This window comes from Xyrauchen texanus, chromosome 9 (genome assembly GCF_025860055.1).
Source record: "Xyrauchen texanus isolate HMW12.3.18 chromosome 9, RBS_HiC_50CHRs, whole genome shotgun sequence".
NCBI lineage: Eukaryota > Metazoa > Chordata > Actinopteri > Cypriniformes > Catostomidae > Xyrauchen > Xyrauchen texanus.
In genome coordinates, this window is record NC_068284.1 from 42,862,424 (window position 1) to 42,877,164 (window position 14,741).

The window sequence follows — 14,741 nt, forward strand, 5'->3', positions numbered from 1 at the left end:
AAAGGGAGCCCAAAGGCGAGTTTAAGTGTGTGTGTATGTGTGTGTGTGGCCTATGGGCAGTGCTGGTGCAGCAGGCAGGAACACAGCTGCTCAGCAAAGGCCATCACTGGAGAATAAGAGAGAGACAGAGAGAGAGGAAGGAGAGAGAGAGAGAACATTACACACTTAAACAATAACCATCTGCTCAGCAGAGTCTTAACCATCTTCTTGGTTGGGATATGAGTTTAAAACTACATATAGTATTTAGTCTGTAGATCTACTATGGCCACACCCTATTATAGTATTAAACAACCAATGCACAAACTCAAAAGTGCAGATTAAAGGTGATGTCATTTTTTATGTGAAAATACTTATTGTATCCCAGCTTAATATGAAGATACAACTATAATTAAGACTTTTTTTTAAGTTGATTGCCCCAAAATGTCAACATCTTTGTGGTACTATTCAAATATTTCTCTGTTCGTTTGAGCATCCCAACCATAGCAACATTGGCTCAACCAATAACGTGAGTTTTAAGTGGTGCAATCTGTTTGGCCAATGGTAAAAAGGGGAGTGTTCGGGAAACTATTTCTGTGTTCTTTGATGCCACCAGTGTTTGGGAAGTTACTTTGAAACTGTAGCTTCCCAAACTACAAGCTACTAATAACGTTACATAGTTAAACTACAAGTAGTTAGCTACACTACAAGCTACTAACAAAAAGTACCTTGATTGAAGCAATTTAAAGAAGAATATATTTAGATTGCAGATTGCATATATAGAATATATAGATTGCAGAATTCAATCAAAATCACATGATAGTTATATATTTAATAAGGGTGACTATATTTTAACCATGATATTTGTAAACAATAACACCTGATCATGTGTTTGTAAATTGTGTATAAAATAAACAATTAAATAAGAAATACAATTATTATTTAATATTTATTTTTATACACAATTTACAATAATTTTTATTCAAACTACACAATGATGACTAAGAATTTATAGATATTACAGTTTCATTTTCTGTTAATGCATGATTTTCTGTAAAGCTACTTTGAAACGATGTGTGTTGTGGAAAGTGCTATACAAATAAAAATGACTTGACTTGACTTGGTTGGTTACTAAAAATACTATAGTAAAACCATGGTACTACAACAATTCTAAAGCAAAACATGGTTAACAGACTTGCACTTAACAGAATATTTTGGGTTCAATTGACATACAATCACTGATCACTTTATTAGGAACACTATGGTCTTATTCAACTCTTCAGCTGTTGTAGCCCATCTGCCTCAGGTATAGCGGAGATGCTATTCTGCTCACTACAATTGTACAGGGTGGTTATCTGAGTTACCATAGCCTTTCTGTCAGCTCGAACCAGTCTGGACATTCTCCGTTGACCTCTCTGATCAACAAGGCGTTTACATCCGCAGAACCGCCGCTCACTGGATGTTTTTTGTTTCTGGCACCATTCTTAATAAACTCTAGAGACAGTTGTGTGTGAAAATCCCAGGAGATCAGCAGTTACAGAAATACTCAAACCAGCCCGTCTGGCACCAACAATCATGCCATTGTTGAAATCACCGATATCAAATTTTTTCCCCATTCTGATGGTTGCTATGAGGATTAACTTTTGCATTGCACTGTTGCCACACGATTGGCTGATTAGATAATCGCATGAATAATTAGGTGTACAGGTGGTCCTAATAAAGAGATCAGTGACAGTATTTGTGTCATAATTGCTGAACATCACAAAAAATATTTTCGACTCGTCCCTCGCTTATTAAATAAAATGTCAAGGTTACAGTAAAGCACTTACAATGCAAGTGAATGGGGCCAGTCCTTAAACCTTTATATTTATACTGTACAACAGCCATAATTTATGCTTTTTTTTTTAATAAACGAGGGGCGAGTGGTAATCAACATTATGATTGAGCTTAACTGATACTGAACCCGGAATATTCCTTTGATAAACACTTATTAAATCACACATTTCACTTCACAAGATTATGAAGACAAAGTTTGTGTGTGTTTATTTTTATAATGTGCACTGATAAACCATGCACAATAAGTAAATAAATAAATAGTGTCGATTTAGATTTTATGTTGACAATAAAAAGCAGCCACTCTGTCATAAAGCAAAACGCAAGTACATAGTACACAAGGGGAAATGTTAATCTACTAACAATAACTTTTCATGAGCAATAGTAAAGTTTAAATATTATATACACACAAGAGATGCGTCTACTCGCTCAGTAAATAGTGATTGTTGAACTGATGTTGGAATAGTTGCTCAATAAGTAATCATACGAAAACTCTCCATGCTTCTACATTGTTGAGAGAGCAACACTGTCTGTTTCCATGGTGATTTAAAATGCCTGAACCACAACTTGGTGCTGAATGTATCCTAGCAATAACCTTTGATCCCAACCATGACCTTAACTTGACCTTGAACCACATTGAAAGGCAATGACCTTGACTCATGCTCTGTAGGAGCTCTATGCCTATGTTTGTCTGTTTATATGTGTGTGAGACTCTGCCTAAAAATTGTCTTGTTATCTTGAGTAATGCTCAGCCCGATTTGATGAGTGGCATTCAGTCGGGCTGAAGCAATACCGCCAGCTATGCTTGAGGCTTTGGCTAGATCCTCTTCTAACTAGTCAGGAGCCTGCTTAATGTCTCTGCAGTTTGCGTTGTCAACACCACACATGCACCTGACCTCTGGATGACCTCTGCTCAAAATATGTGCATGTGTTTGTCTATGCTTATAGTGTGTTGTAGAGTGCCAGATATAAACATTAAGTCTATTTTATACTGTCCAATCATGCAAAAAACTTCCAGCACAAAATAACACATAAAATATACTTGTTGTCAGTTTGCTGATGCTTCAAAAAACCTCTTAGTGTGTTGATTATCATATTGTGCAACCATTAAAACCCTGGATGCCTTAATAACCAACATAAATTTGTCAGATTACAGTGAGGTTGATGTTACATCTCCCATGCCAGCTATAACTGTGATTGGTGTGGTATGGGTGTGACATCATCACTGTGAGCAGCCAATCCCATTTCTCTTAATCAGCAGCAACCAAAACTCCAATCAGCCACAACCAAAACTCCAATCTAGACTAAAATTAGGCTTAATAAAATGATAAACCTAAAAAAGGCTGACTGATGCACAGCTCTAGCACTCTAACTGCCTAGGACACAGTTAAAACCAGGCACCTCCCTCCAAAACTGCATCCTGAACAATACGAAAACGGATGGGGGTACCATCGCAGGGTGACTGCATCAGGCCACGGAGTTGTGTTTCGGATGCAGTCGTAAAGATCAAGGAATATTGCAATAGTCAAAGTGTGATTTGACCATGACAGCTGCTGTCAATGATAGCACATCTGTGTTGCTGGGTAGAAAAAGGGGTGTTGCTGCCTCATGTTGATTGAATATGAGAGTGTCACAGCATCACCAGCGGAATGGAGGTTCATAATTACAACCATTGACTGTATCCCAGAGGGGGACTTCACAAAACACTGATCTGACAAAATTCATATGATTAGGGCAATACTCCCTTCATTCTGAACTCTTGAGTCAGACTAATATCTCAATTTGCTCACTACTAAGGGTCGTCATCTATAGATACATGTAAATAGATTCATTTATTTTTTTTTGACCGTCAAACAACTTTTAAAGTTATGTCTTTGAGCGTTATGTCACGCTCAAAAAGTGATTTTTTATTCTGCAAATATTAATGATTTGTTCTTGTTGTTTTTACAAATTTAATGTAAGTATCTTCTCATTAACTCTATACATACAATAATATACATGTTAAATATATTAATGCATGATGTAAATAGCCGCGTTAAATATACATGGATAAAATAGAAATAATATACCCTATACACCTAATTGGCATCATAGCAATGCCAGCCTGGACATTTAATGTAAAATCCCATACAGAAATCTGACATTTGGCCATATATATATATCATTTCAGTTAATATATTTGAGCATATATACTACATATTCAAATTCCACAACTTTTTGGAAAAACCATATTACATACAGTATATAAAAACTGCCTTTTTTCTAGTGTTTTGAAATGTTTGTTGCATATGTGTACAAGTATGTGACTCAGTGGAAACCATGTATGAATGCATTTCATATGTGTGTGTTTCTATAGTATTATCAGATTTCTGTATGGGAATACAAACCCAAATCTCAAATAAGATCTCTTTAATACTGCTATTGTTTATCCTACAAAGCACTGAGATTGAGACTTTTGCTCAAGTCTCTTCCTTCGCTGATTTTATTCTTGAGGAAATAACACCAGTATACTCACATGTCGTCTATAGAGTTATAGTAGCCCGGATTTGCCCAAACACCAAAGTCTTCATTTTCTGATATGAAATATTTCTCATCCAGTTCATCCAAGACCAAATGATCACATTCATTTATATGTCCTTACTCATATGCTCAACAATTGCCTCCTTTGTGTCTATTTTTGTTTTATTTGTTTTATCATAGGAGAAACATTAGAGACAAAGTTGTAACAGAAATGTTACTGAAATCTTTATTAAGTCAATAAAATCGTCCTTTTGTACATAAAAGAGCACAAACATTGATCAAATACTGCTTCTAAGCAGCAGGCCCTGTTTAATGCTGTAGTAGTGTATAGTACAAGGCATGTCTCTTTAGTCAGCACACAAGCAAGTGATCAACTCAATCAATGTTCCGTCACTTTTACAGAAGACAACACAGGAGCCAACCTGTGACAACCAAATGACATCCATCCATGTGCCTCTATGCCAGAATTAATTAAGAACTTAGTACAGAGTGTGTGTGTGTGTGTGTGTGTGTGTGTGTGTGTGTGTGTGTGTGTAGAGAGAGAGAGAGAGAGAGAGAGAGAGAGAGAGAGAGGTGTGGTGGAGGGTTGATGGTTAAAGCAGAGTAACACCCAAACGCAGACACCATTTCCCACCTATGGGAGCGGACCTTAATATTAGTTCAAGAAGCCCAACTCAAATGCAATTTCCACCGCTCACTCATTTCATTTCGCGGAGGATCTCCACTGCGCCACAAACACGCGCGCAGCTCTGATCTGTACATCAACGCGGCGAAGGTGCGCACAAGCGCATAATATGACCTACAGCAGCAGCAGCACAAACGTGCTATGCTGGCAAAGCCCATACTGCAGTGTGTGTGTGTGTGTGCCACAGTATACATCAAATAGGCCGCCCAAGAATTATCTTTTAAAGTCAGCGAGCGATGCACCAAGCCCGTGCCAAATAGCGCATGTATACGCAACGCAACGCCGCAGGTAGAGAAATCACATCGCGCAAACTGAGTAATCCAATTTCAATTCCTTACATATTCCTCCCAGATCGACATATAAACACATAAATGGCCTAAACGCGCATCTTAAACCCGGTGCTCAGCAATTGCTTCGCAAACGCCTGAGAAATGCGTTTCATTCGTTTTTGCAGATGCGTCTAAGGCTTGAGTGTGTGTTTATCAAGAAGCGCTTGCTTTAAGGGAGAAAATGCAGACACACACACATAAACCGCTCCTTAGAAGAAAAAAATGCATGCATGCACAGGCTGGCTGTATATGTACATATTCGGCGGTTAAAGGGCGCGACGCGCTCGGATGTCATTCCAAATGCATATAAACACCTTACCTGGTGCTCGTTTGGCGCGCGGCCGTCGCAGTTCGCCTGCGCCCAGCGTCAGAGGCTGCGAGCGGCTGCAACTGCAAGACGTTTCAGCTGAGCATGCCTACAGCAGCAGCGGGCCGGTAACGACACGGGCTCTCCTCTTCTCACCGGGGGAGAGAGAAAAAAAGCAACACGAAATGGTTTCTTCCAAAGTGTGCGCTAAGTTTATTTTCCTTCGCTTTCTCGTGGTCGAAGAGTTGACGTCAGACATGCGTGAAATTGCTGCTTGATTTGACATTTAGTGGAGCTCTGTGCGCCAGCACTAATGCAGAGCCGCCTTCCATGGTGGCGAGTGTGTTCTGATGTCAGGGTCTCTACAGTGAGCAGGGCTGGATACGCTTTTAAAAATAAAAGGTTCCACATAGAACCTTAAATGATCTGCCATTTATTCCCCAGTTCTGTGGAAAATCTATGTACTGCTGCTTTAAAGACCCCATAAACCAATAAGCTGATCTGAAGAATCTGATGTAACTTCATGTAGAAAACTCAAGAACTTTATATGGTGAATGACGGTTTGATAAAGAAACGTATCAGCAAGTAAAAACGCTGACTATCACCCCTGGAGTCGCGAGTTCGAATCCAGGGTGTGCTGAGTGACACCAGCCAGGTCTCCTAAGCGACCAAATTGGCCGGTTGCTAGGGAGGGTAGAGTCACATGGGGTAACCTCCTCGTGATATCTATAATGTGGTTCTCTCTCTCAGTGGGACACGTGGTGAGTTGTGCGCAGGGCTGGACTGGTAATCTGGCATACCGGGCATTTTCCCGGTGGGCCGACACATTTTGGGGCCGATCAGGAGCAAACTGGCCATCGGGAGAACCGAGCGGGTTGGTGGGTCTGCCGCGATAAGCTACAATGAGCCGCCAAGTTATGTAGAACGGATCACAAAATGGAACCCCCCCCAAACTTTTGGGCCAGTTGCTATGTAAATTCACGGGCCGATTTCTCTTCCAAGTCCTGCCCTGGTTGTGCGTGGATGCCGTGGAGAACTGCGTGAAGCCTCCACACGCGCTATGTCTCCGTGGTAATATGCTAAACAAGCCACGTGATAAGATGCGCGGATTTACGGTCTCGGACGCGGAGGTGTCCTCCGCCACCCGGATTGAGGCGAGTTACTATGCTACCATGAGGACCTAGCGCATTGGGAATTGGGCATTCCAAATTGGGGAGAAAAAAGGGGAGAAAAACAAAATAAACAAAAACAATCTGTATCGGGAATGTTCAAATGAATATCGCGATTATTCGGAAAATCTCTATTTTTACCCATCATATCTCTTGATTTAACTTGTCAACTCCCTTCAACAACTGTTTTTGTTGAAGAAAACACAGTTCTTAAAACTTCTAGTATTACACAAATAATTGTGAATAATTCATGTATTCACAGTCCTAGTATTATCTCTTAACAATGCTTGAAAACAAGGAGTTCGGTCATCATTACTGCAGGAGTACCAGAGGAAATGCCACATGGAGAGAGAAACAAGGGTTTCAATGACTCATATATCCATATGATGAAATCATGTGGCATAAAATGTTTTTTTTTTAATCTTTTTTTTAATTATATGAGAGACTTCTAAACATTAACATTCATTTGGCATATGCTTTTAGCTCATTTTTAGATATTTGATTACACTTTACAATAAGGTTGTATTCGTTTAATTCCATAAATTAACAATACTTTGTCAGCACTTATTAGTCTTGGTTAATGTATATATCAACATATACTAATACATTTTTGGAACACAAAAGGAGATGCTAGGCAGAATGTTAGTTTCAGTCTAACATTCTGCCTGGAAATACCTGTAAAAATGCATAAACACACAATGTCCAACTCCCTTGAGCATATCACACCATACACATTCTCTCAGAGACCAGCCCATTTACATAGACACAAACACACACACACTTACCTCATCACCGTGAAACACTGACCCAGAATTCCTGGTGCTCTTGATCAGATCAGCATGTGTGAGTGCAATCCAGAGTGACATTCTGTTGAGAAGTTAGAGGTGTAGAGAGAGAGAGAGAGAGAGAGAGAGAGAGAGAGAGAGAGAGAGAGAGAGAAGGAAAGCGCCTGTATGTTGTTTGTGTGCAAACTTGCCTTGAATCACCCGATCAGATACACAACCTCTCAATTTATCAGTATACTGAGTATCACAGTTAGTGAATGTATTTGTCTAATTTAATCTTCAGAAATGATGTTCTGTTCTTACAACTTTAAAAGGAGATTCAAATAATGTGATTTAAGTCTTATAAGGTTTATGATTATTGAAGTCTTTTTGGTGTGACATGCAGTAGATTACTGACTGAACCTTTTGTTGACATTAAACTTTTCTATTGACATTAATAGTTTAAAATAATCAATAGAAGCAAAAAACTTGGCTACTACAGTACATAATGCAAGGCTATAAAAGCCTAATGTATGGATATATGTATGCCAGTATTGTAATGAAGAAAGAAGTGGGTATAACACAGATATGGAGAGAGGAAATATATATATATTTGTGTGTGTGTGTGTGTCAACTTAAGAAGGAAAGTTGTTTAAATAGAACAAAAAGGTGACTTAATCAATATAACTTGTTAAATGAGCTTTATGTCTTTTTAAGTAAACTTGACTTTCTAAGTTCAATCAACTTCATTCTAATTATTTTCAAACTGAATTTACAAGTTCCATTTGCATTTAAAATGATTTAAATCCATAGAAGTTTGGGCTATCCCATTGTCAGAGGTTAAATAAACTGCCAGTTGATGATCAAAGACCAACATCTGATCTATCAAACTCTTGTCAAGAAGACACGCATGATGCTCAACACACTGTACAAATTGCAGGTGGTTTCAACTAATTATCATTTAGTAATTAGTTCCACAGCTTTTTTACATTCTCTCGATTTCTCTCTCAAAAATGTCACCTGAATTGTTATTTTTTTAGTTGGCCCAAACTCAACTCCAATTCAAAGTAGAATGTTTGCTATGAAACTAGTTTCATAATCCATTCAACTAGAATGTTTTATTTAGGCCAACATTTTGGAAAATTAAGGCAAAGAGACTGTCAATTAAAAAATGATGAGTTTTACTCCATACGTTCAGTCAAATAGGACTTATTATTTGGACTAGTTATTTCACAACTAGAAATAGCTGTGGAACTAGTTACTAAACCCGCTTACATAACATTCGTCGTCACTGTTTGAGTCAGTTAGCTACACTTGAATGAATCCAATTGAAAACACAATAATTAAATCACACAAAGTTTTTTATTTTCAGCCTGTATTTAGGAATAATGTGCCATCAACATATATTTGACACATGCTAAATACAATACAACTGCAAACATTCAGTTTACAAAACTGTTTTCGGAACTGAAAAGGGATTGACCCCAGAACTTATAACACTGGTACTAATTTGTGGATTTTAAAGTTCACTAAAACTTTAAAAAGCAATAGTAAAATAGACAATGAAAAATGACATCTCCTAAAAAGATATAAGGTTATTTAGGGATAGTTTACCCTAAAACGATGATCCAAACCCCTATGACTGATTTCTGTGGTCCGTAAAGGGAGATGTAAGGCAGAAATGTACGGGACTAAATGAAAGCGAATGGTGACCAAGACTGTCAGTCCCTAACATTTCTACCGAACATCTCTTTTTTGTGGTCCACGGATGTCAGTCATACAAGTTTGGAACATGAGGGTGAACAAATGGCCGTTTTCATTTTTGGGTGAACAATCTCTTTAAAATCAGCTGTTGTTGTAAACTGTCATTAATAACTTGCATTTCTATTGTCAGAAACAGTTGTAAGAAAAAATGCATATGTTCCAATAACAGCTAAAATGGGCATTAAACACTAATATCATCATACTAGGCTAGACTTACTTCTGTTGACCCCTGTTAAGAGCTTCATGACACCTTAAGCAGGCTCAAAGTGACAACCAGGCTCGAGAGTCGATTCAGTTACTTAATATTTCCCTAAATGTTTAATTTGACAATAAACATTTACAAAATCACTGGCAATAACTCCTTTTGCTATTAGCATACATACCACATTTAAGTACATAAAGATCAAGTTAAGAACACTGAAACATTGTTTTGAGTAGTGACTTAAAATAGTGTCACAGCTCTGTAACAATAAGGGTAATAAGCATTAAAAAACAACAAAACACCCTTTACAAGTTTGTAACAGAAATGGTCTCTTTCTTGAGGGAAAGGAGGTGGCGGGAACTGGAATAACACTCACGAAGACTTTAATTCAACATAAAACACTTACTTTCAACTCATAAACAATGATGCACACACACAAAGCTTTGTGCGTGTCTCTGTCTCTGTCTGTCTGTATGTCTGTCTGTCTGTCTGTCTGTCTGTCTGTCTGTCTGTCTGTCTGTCTCTCTCTCTCTCTCTCTCTCTCTCTGGGTCCTGCTTTTATCTCTCTCCTGCTGATTGGGCAACTCACTGCCAGGCGTGTATCCTCTCGGCCCGGCCACGCCCCCCCCCTCCTCATCACACACCCCCACCACCCGATTCAGGCCAGGGAAATAGTTTAAGCATGAAAAAATTGTAAAATTAAAATGACAAATTCTCCTAAAAATAATTAAATAAATAATAATAATGAAAATTTTCAGTGTGCAATGTAGTCACGACTCACAATGTGTTTCATAAGCTGATACCCAATGTACATTAAAACATAATTTAATCACATGAATTACTTCTAAATTTATTCGAACACGTCCACGCAGATTATCTTGGGTGTCTGCGGAAGGTTAAATCTCCAGTTACTGCAGGATAACATATTACTGTGACTGGGGGTTTAGAGGGGGCAAAATGAGCACCATTTTGGCTGTCGTTGGCTATTATTAGCCCCGAAGTTCATAAGTTTGCACTCACTGAAATACCATACAACACAAAAACATTCTAGCAGATGTTAGTCACTCTGCTAATTAAAACAGGCAGGGCGTACTATTAGTAGTACATTAAATACATAGTGATAAATAAACGAGGATGATAAATGACACGTTTAAACAAAAGGCATTTTATCTAATACATGTTTGTTAAATTAATATAAAATGTCAATAATTAGCCATTTTGAAAGCACAAACCTTAAAAATGTGCATGTGTGGGATCTTTACTGACCATGATATTAATATTATTGGATCTATTAGTCCAGTTAACATTAGACTCTCTACATGTGGACTGGATTTGAAAATTATTCACTTTTTGCTAAATATTTTTGCATACTAAATATAGTCTTCTTAAATAAACCCAAGCAAAAATATTGATTCAACTCGATATCTTTATACTTCCAACATATTATTAGTTGGCATTTTTACAGTGCACTTTACACGCAAATCACAATGATGGTGGCAATCATCAATCAAAAAGATGAGCATTTGAATTAATGCTACATGACAAATAATGACAAATAACTGAAAGTGGCAACAAACACAACAACCAACAGCATACAGTAGACACAAGCATCTCACAATAAGTTGTTGGAATTTTGGCCCATTCCTCCAGACAGAACTGGTGTAATGGAGTCAGGTTTGTAGGCCTCCTTGCTCGCACACACTTTATTCAGTTCTGCCCACATATTTCCTATCAGACTGAGGTCAGGGCTTTGTGATGGCCGCTCCAATACCTTGACTTTGTTGTCTTTAAGCCATTTTGCCACAACTTTGGAGGTGTGCTTGGGGTCATTGTGCATTTGGAAGGCCCATTTGCGACCAAGCTTTAACTTCCTGGCTGATGTCTTGAGATGTTGCTTCAAAATATCCACATAATTTTCAAGTGCACCAGTCCCTCTTGCAGCAAAGCACCCCCAAAACATGATGATGCCACCCCCATGCTTCACGGTTGGAATGGTGTTCTTCAGCTTACAAGCCTCACCCTTTTTCCTCCAAACATAACTATGCTCATCATAGCCAAACAGTTAAATTTTAGTTTCATCAGACCAGAGGAAATTTCTCCAGAAAGAAAGATCTTTGTCCCCATGTGCCCTTGCACACTGTAGTCTGGCTTTTTGTTGCGATTTTGGAGCAGTGCCTTCTTTCTTGCTGAGCAGCCTTTCAGGTTATGTCGATATAGGACTTGTTTGACTGTGGATATAGATACTTGTCTACCTGTTTCCTCCAGCATCTTCACAAGGTCCTTTGCTGTTGTTCTGGGATTGATTTGCACTTTTTGCACCTTTTTGCAAACTACTTTCATCTCTAGGAGGCAGAATGCGTCTCCTTCCTGAGCAGTATGATTACTGCGTGGTCCCATGGTGTTTATACCTGTGCACTATTGTTGTACAGATGAACTGGGTACCTTCAGGCATTTGGAAATTGCTCCCAAGGATGATCCAGACTTGTGGAGGTCCACAATTTGTTTTCTGAGGTCTTGGCTGATTTCTTTTGATTTTCCCATGATGTCAAGCAAAGAGGAACTGAGTTTGAAGGTAGGCCTTAAAATACATCCACAGCTACAACTCCAATTCAGTACACCTCCTATCAGAAGCTAATTGTCTAAAGGCTTGACATAATTTTCAGGAATTTTCCAAGCTGCTTAAAGGCACAGTTAACTTAGTGTATGTAAACTTCTGACCCACTGGATATATTTGTGATATAGTCAAATAAAAGTGAAACAATCTGTTTTTAAACAATTGTTGGAAAGATTACTCATGTCATGCACAAAGCAGATGTCCTAAACGACTTGCCAGAACTATAGATGGTAATATGAAATCTGTGGAGTGTTTAAAAAATGAGTTTTAATGACTTCAACCTAAGTGTGTGTGAACTGTCTTCAACTGTAAATAAAAGCAGCAAACAGTAAAAAGAAAAGTATGAGAGTTTGCATAATTTATTCATGCTGCAGTGCATGCTGGGAATCAGAATACGTGAGTGTGATGTGTGAAGTTCTATTGATAATACTGATTTCAGCTGAAGAGTTTTCTTAAGCTCAATAACTTGTCATGGTCAGCCAACAAAAACTTGGTTAATTGAGTTATCTCAAAGAAATCAATCCAGGGCTGTTATTCTAACTCAACATTTTAAGTTTTAATAACTAAAAGGCAAAATCACTTTTTAAAGTGTTAAAACAAATATATAAATATAAAAAAATATGTTTATGATATATTTACATTTTTATATGGATAAATATAATGAACAAAATAATAAATAGAAAATTATAGAAAAATATATAATATATATTTGTGTTCATTTATATGGTTTGAATCTACCTGGCTGTACTGATTTTCTGTACTGATTTTGGGGGGAATTCTATGTAATTCTATAGAAACTTGGTACTCTTTAAACTTTTTACAATTTGTTAAATGGAGCTGACATAGCTACTACACTCTTACTGATAGATGAAAGCGGAAAAGCACAATAAATAGAGCAAAATATGTCATAAATCAACATACAAGAGGTGAGGTATTTGTGGAACTATATTTTTGTCTTGTTTTCCAAAAGCAAAATAACATATTTAGTTTTGTTTTCAGATAAATCTAACATATTTAGAAATGTTTAGGCTAATAACAAGAACTGTATATATTTTTAATATTTTCCAGTGGAGTAAGGGGAACAAAACATGATAAAACAATTTTTTTTTTTAATTCTTGCCCCATAAACAAATGGTTTGTGTATGTGTGTGTGTTTTAGGCATACATATAACTTAATTTTGTTAGATTGATCTGAAAACAGTAATATTTCTTATTTATTTTTTTGCAGTGCACAGTTCTAAAGAGCTTTGTGTTTGAGTTCTCCATGCACAGATTCAGTGTGGGCCTTGTTTTAAGCCTTTCAAAGGCAACCCTACTGAGCTTTGGGGGCTAAAAACAGATCTGTAGGTCTGTTACCATGTAGAATAGTAAAATGTTGGATCTATGCACTCAGCCACAGTATTATCACTATGCGCTCTAGTGGCACTGCCAGGCGTTGCAAGTCAACTTAACTGGTTTGCAGAGCTGAACATATGGATGCTTAATAGCAGCACATCCAAACATAACACAACTTTAGTTGGTTTTAAATAGGCAGTGTATTATATAATGACAGGGTGAAATACTGAAGCTAAAGTACCAAATTCAGCTGTACAGAGTGAGTTAACAGAGAGAAATGACAAAGGACAAAGAGTCAGAAGGGTCAGAGAAAAGTCAATACCTTAACATTTACCCATAATTCCACTGGGTTAAGAAGAGGACACATCAGTGCATGTGAAGTACCTGTGATTCTCATAACTTGGACACAGAAAGTGATAGGGTTTGCATGCATTTGGCGGTAATATTACTTGTATTTTCCATAAAATAAAGAAATCTATTTGTTGTCGTTTTTATTACAATAACTTGGATTGAACAGCTTGATGAATGCAGTTAAGAATACAATACAAAGCAAGGTTGAGTGCAAAAAATGGACCACTGCTAAACATTTAGTTTTTGAAAATTAAAATAAGTTATTCATATGAACCTAAACATTACATAATATTTTTGGCATTTTAAGGTATTTAATTAGCTAGATGTTACCTCTTACATGCAAAACACAAATACAAAGTGACAAAAGTGGCTGTGCAATCAAGATGTAATTAAGTTGGCTTGTGAGAGCCAACTTACTGAAATCCTACTTAAACTTATTATTATACCGATTCTTCTTCTTATTCTTCTTAGCGGTGAAATTTCGGTATCTAACTCCTCCTAGAGCTTTTAAGCTACAGGCACCAAACTCGGCACAGACCTTCAGACTAATCCCGAATAGTGTGCTATATCTTTTCTAACTGATCGGACTTACGGTTTTCCTAAAAATGACGATCAAACTCGGAAAAAACTCCCATTGACTTAACATTGCGGAATGTTCAGAAATTTAAATCCCAACTGACATTTTCACACACACAGACAAAAAGAGGGAGAGATGTCAGCCCTGCATCTCTCCCTCTCCCTCAGCCCTGCATCTCTCCCTCTCTCTCTCCCTCAGAGGATTTATTTTATCAAGCAGCCAAAAAGTAATGACCTAAAATCTTCATAGCCACATGCTAAAAACGTGCTAGCATCATGCTAACACATGCTAGCATCGCCTAGCGAAGTGCTAAAA